The sequence below is a fragment of the Budorcas taxicolor genome, chromosome 2, assembly GCF_023091745.1.
Source record: "Budorcas taxicolor isolate Tak-1 chromosome 2, Takin1.1, whole genome shotgun sequence".
Taxonomy (NCBI): Eukaryota; Metazoa; Chordata; class Mammalia; order Artiodactyla; family Bovidae; genus Budorcas; species Budorcas taxicolor.
The window spans coordinates 95,920,299-95,926,452 of NC_068911.1; positions in this window are offsets into that span (position 1 = coordinate 95,920,299).

Sequence of the window (6,154 nt, forward strand, 5' to 3'; positions counted from 1 at the left end):
ATCCAGCTTCTATTTACCTGATAATTTCTATTTTTCATACAGTATAATAAATTCTTTAGTTTCTCTCTATATATACAGTCTCAATTATTTCTCAAAACCCATGGCTTACAGTTTAATGCACCATCAAATATGTGGAACATCAGAGAGACTTAGTAACTTTCCCAGTCAAACAGCAGATAAGTTGTTCAGCCAAACTTCAAACCAGAACTATCTTACTCCAAAACCAACACGGTTTCTACTGCACAGAAGTACCAAAACTCAAAAGTAATTTGTGAGTTCTCAATTAGTACATAGGGTAGCAAACCAACACCTACAATGAACCAGGTAGTAAGGAATACAGAATACCTAAAGAGAAATTGCTGCTGTGAAGATATGCAGGTCATTTTTCAGTCCAAAACATCCTCACAATCCTGATAGTCCAGGAAAAGCTGTAATATAACACAATCTGATTCTTTATATTTCAATCCAGAAAAATATTAATGAAATCTGTAGGAAGCTCATCCAAATCATGTTTTCAAACAATTCAATTCTTACAATGTAATTCAAAATAAAGAATAATGTCAAGTGAAATATTTGGGAAGATGTACCTAAACAAATCACTAGAATTTAATCCACCAACTCTTGACAAAATTCAAGAGCTGTAAAATCTTTAGACATGAATTGGTCAATTGTTCTTTTCCACTAACCTTAGCATTGAAGTATAACTAAATATATTCACTCAATTCAACTCAACTATACTTATTGAGCGGAGAAGGCAATGGCAACCCACTCCAGTACTCTTGCCTGGAGAATCCCATGGACTGAGGAGCCTGGTGGGCTGCAGTCCATGGGGTCGCACAGAATCGGACACGACTGAAGCAACTTAGCAGCAGCAGCAGCAGCATACTTATTAAGCACTTACTACATGATCTGTTGCCAAAACCCCGGGCAAAAGGAGTTCAAAGATTAATATGGCATTGGGCTTCCCAGGTGGCTCAGTGGGTATAAAATCTGCCTGCAATACAAGAGATGCAGGAGACATGGGTTTGATCCCTGGTTTGGGAAGATTCCCTGGAGGCAGGCATGGCAACCCACTCAAATATTCTTGCCCAGAGAGTCCCATGAACAGATGAGCCTGGTGGGTTACTGTCCATGGGGTTGCAAAGAGTCAGACAAAACTGAGTGACTGAGCACGCATGCACACAGCCCCTGACCTCAAGGACCTCTGTAGTTTTCTGTAGGAGAAAAGTCATATATATATGAAAACAAAAGAAAGCAGAAGTTGAAAGGTCCCAAAACACCACCACACACAATGCATTCTAGGAAAGTATGAAAGAGAGATAGTTATTTTTATTGGAAGAACTATAGAAGGTTACAGGAGTTTAAACTCAATTGCTGGTACCAAAATCTATCTATTATTATATAACAAATAGCCCCTGGATTTCATGGCTTAAACAACCTTCATCATCTCAACAGTTTCTGCCACACATCCTGGTGCAGCTTGGCTGGATGTCTCTGCCTCGAGATCTCACATCAGATGGTCATTGAAGTGCCATTTGAGATGCACTTTCTTCTGAAGGCTCTACTGAGGAAAGGTCTGCCACTAAGTCATTTACATGGTGGTTAGCAGGATTCACTTGCTCTGAGCTGTTGAAATGAGAATCTCAAGTTCTCATTGGTTATTGGCTGAAGTCCTCCCTCAGATCCTTGTCATCTGGGCCTTTCCATTGGATGGCTCCCAAGATGGCAGCTGGCCTCCCTCATAATAGAGTGCAGAATGATCTAAATCATGATATTTGTGTACTCTAATCCCAGGAGTGACATCTCCTCCATTAGCCATACTATATTTATCAGAAATGAGTCACTAAGTCCGGTCCACACTCAAGGGGAGGGAATCGCACAGGCATGAATTTTAAAAGGCAAGATCAGCAGGGCCATCTTGGAGGTTGCATACCAGAGTATGCAACCTTGAAGGATAGATAGAATCTCAACTGGTAGAAATGCAAAGTCAAGGACTGCAGGTTGCAGAAGAGAATGCGCATATATGCCAAGGTGAGATCACTCCAGGTTTTGAGAAGAACAGATAGTTAATCCAGTTTGTGGGAAACTGGATGCCTGAGGAATATTAGAAAATAAGTCTTCAAAGTAGATCAGGGTTAACTAATGTTATGCTAACAAGTTAGAGCTTTGCTATTTTAGATTCTAGGAATTGTTTTGTTTCGCTAACATAACAGTAAAAAGATCAGAAGTGCCTCAAGATAATTAACCTGGATGTCTTGTGAAAGATGTACTTGAAGTGTAAGACACTATGTGGAGGCAAAGAGTGCTTAAAGGAAGCTGTTCTAAAAGACAAAGAGCAGTGTTAGGACCCAAATTTTTAACAGCAGCCGTAGGAGGGGAAGTAGGGCTTCTAATAAAATAGCATACCTATGCTTTAATGTGCATTTCCTTATAGTTGAATTTTTTCAACTTTTGATTCTCAAAATATTTAATATTATATGGATTTTCAAAGGTTTTCCAGTTTCTATTATTCTTTCCCCTAACTCTTTCATGCCCTGCTTCAGGGCAACTGTTACCTATTGAATGTCATGCTAGCAAAAACATTTGATCTGAACCTTGCCCATTTGCCCCTGCTGCCTCAAAGAAGCAAACATATGACCTGTCTTTGATCACACTTTTTTTCTAAAATGAAAACATCCTCCAATATGTGATTCTTATAAAAGGTGAGTGTTAAAATTCTAGGATAAACCACATTTAAGCCCAGGGACTCAGTTAAAGTTAATGAAAACATATTGGGATGAGAGAAGCTGTTGCAGAGGTTGGTGGATATTTAATCCTTTTGCAAACATCAGAAAACCTGTCTAGTCTCAATACAGACAAAAGCTGGAATGAGTACTCAATTAGTAGCAGTTTCTCAGCATTTTGTCCAATTATCTAATAAAGAAAACAAGAACCTCGGTACATAAATTTTCTCCATTATGGAAGCAACCTTCAGTGAGTAAGCCAGTCAGCTTTATTATTCAAATCATCAATGTGATGCTTGTAAAATGAAACAAAGGCAGCTCTTTCATGATAAATATTACAATACAGCTACTTTTCACATATGTCTCCACACATACACACATACACATTGCAAACCATTCACTGAAGTATAAATAAGAGACAACCAAGTGACAATTCAGATACAAGAAAAATAGACAAAGCCCAAAACAGAATGGATTATCCAGTTACCACTCTGACATTATTGCTGCTTTTAGGGAACAGCTGATTCTAGTCATCAGTTTCCATCATCTGTTCTATTTTCTTTTGCAGACTTTTGCAATAGAACTTTTCAAAAGAGATGCTGGGAGAAAATCAGAAATAGATAAAAGTCTAGGAAGCAATTTTTCAAATTAGCTCCCCCTCTCCCTTTAATTTCAAGAAGAGGTGCAGTTCTTAGAAGTGTTCGTTCTTTGACAGACCATTCAGAGGCAGAGACATGGGAATCCTAGGCATCAACAAGGTCACTGCCAAGTTCATTCCAGTCTCCTGGAGTACTACAGGCTGAGAGCAAAAGAATGAAGGCCCAGAAACAGTTTATGAGATAAGCTGCCAGGACTAAAGTCAGGGTCAGGGCTTCTGGAAACTTAAAAGCAGACACATATCACCAGAAGTATCACCATTAGCACAGCTCACTGATGTTCTCATATTGGTCTCCTTATGTCTGGACACATTTTTTCTCTTGAACACAAGGAACAAGTTGCACACATTCCAGCAGCTTCCTGTGGCCAGATTTGCCAGTTTTATACAGACCCATTTATAGAATCCCTGTCACCTTTTCCGTCTCCTGGCTTCTAGCTTTGACACCCATCATCCCCTGGCTCTCCCTGCTTCACACCCAACAAATCGGTTATATTCCAGACATCACAATAAAAATCATGGACGTTATAAATCCATTTTCAGTAACACCTGGTATAAGACCTTTCTTATTGCAAAAATTGTGCAACTTTCCCCAAGATCCTTGAGATCTATTGTATACCTGGCCTCAGCTCTCCTTATACCAAGAGTTTTAGATATCCCTCTTTTTTTTTTTTAACTTAAAAATGCCTCCCTGAGCACATTCTAAGCAGCATTACTTTAAAGGACTCAATAATACCACAAAAATGACATGGTCTGAAACTACAATATCTATTCTGATTCTCACAACTCATCAAGTTGCATAATCCAGTGACAGTGATACAGTCATCCTACTTAAATAATGCTATTTTATTGTCAACTACTCAAAGTATCTGACAACCGAATACTAACATCCACTCACACCAGCTTAATGAACATTGCAACCACTGGGGATGATTTTCAGGATGGGCTACTATTTTCCTAGATCTCAGAGTAAATCCACACCCTGGCCCAATAGATGTCCATGACGCCCATTTTGAGAAAGACACATGTGATTTAATTTCAGATATTTTCCAGTGAAGGGAAGCACCCCACAGATCCCCCTCTTCCTCATCCTAACAGATGTAAAGATTATGCTAGACATCTTATTTTTAAATCTAGTGTATAAATTTGGACATCTTAAGAGAGAATGCAAAGTACAGAGCGAAGAATCAGAATCATGTGGAATGATCCCCATACTTAATTCTCTGACCCGTCATCATCCACACTTTTCCAGAAAGCACATGTCATACTGTTTGTAAGCCACACTTCTTCACAGATAGCATATGATCCTCCTTCAAAATGTTGTCAAATAATTCTATTCTCTAGCAAAGTAGATGAAAAAATAAAGCTAGTTACTCACACATGAAGGATTTTCCTCAAGGGCAATCATCTTAACAAGAAATTTTTTTTCAAAATTAGCTAATCTGCAGTTCTATTAAAACAATGTGACTCCAGCCCTGCTTTCCTCACCCCAAAAGAAGGAAAGTAAAGACAGAATCCCATTAGAGAAAATGCTTAAAAGGCTAAAAAATCTAGACAAAATTCTCAAACGTTCCAAAGTGACATAAAGGTACTGACCAGCCCACATTTGGTCCTCACTACATAACAACCTAAGATTGTGATTTAACTAATTATCCTGACATTTCTAATATAGACAATTATTTCAAAAATGTTTGTAGAGAATAGGAATTTAATGAAGTTTCTTTGAAAAGTCCCTCAATTAGAAGAGCACCTGCTAAAGACGGATTATTTTTAATCAAACGACAATTGGTGGTTGGGAGCTGAATGTACAGTCAGCATTCAGCTGGTCATGGAGAGATATCTTCTTTTCACAATAAATACTCCATAAGCATTAATGAATCTCAGTTTCATTTTAGTTATAACTTAATGCTTAAGTTAGTTTTGCATGAAATCACGTCTAGATTGATGTCACATATTGTGAACATTATTTGTGAAGGCCAGCATAGAGGACCACTCTGAAGGCTGTTTCATGTAAAAGTGATCATTTTTAACTTTTTTTTCTCTTTTATTGAAATAGTATATTACTTCTTTCTAACATCTAACAACGTTGGATAATATAAACTGAGAGCCTAGTATGTGCCAGGATCTTTAGATAAATGTTCCCTAGTCCTTATAGGTGATATTATTGTTCTGCATTTTAAAGATGAGGAAGTCGAGGCTAAGAAGACTAGTAGGGTCCAGTGTCCATACTCAGTCTCAGCTCTGTCAAGTCTCATCTCATGCTCCTCCTGCTAGTCCCCTCTGCCTATATAAAGAACATTTTAAAAACTCAGTAATGGCTTTAGAGAAAGTAAGTAGGATGGTGCCAAAGATTACATTTCCCTGTGCTTATCTACAGAGAACTTTAGAGTTAGACAGGTTTTTTTTTTTTTCATTTTTTTTGCCAACTTAAGTCCACATGAATTCTTTGTAGCAAACCAGTGAGAACACAATCATATACATAAACATGCACACTCACACACATATCCCTAGAAATAAATTTTAGAAGCAATAAATAACTGAATAAATAGCTAGTGGTATAGCACTAGCATTATAAAATGTCATTTTCAAGTATATATGAAATACTTGGTAGTGTGCTAGGTATACTGGCAATTTAAAAGAGACATAGGTATCAGAATGTGAGACTGACAATACTGACATGGACACAAAAATCAAAGGACATGCAGACACATATTAGAACATTGTCCTGCTGCTGCTACTGCTGCTAAGCTTCAGTCATGTCCTACTCTGTGCGACC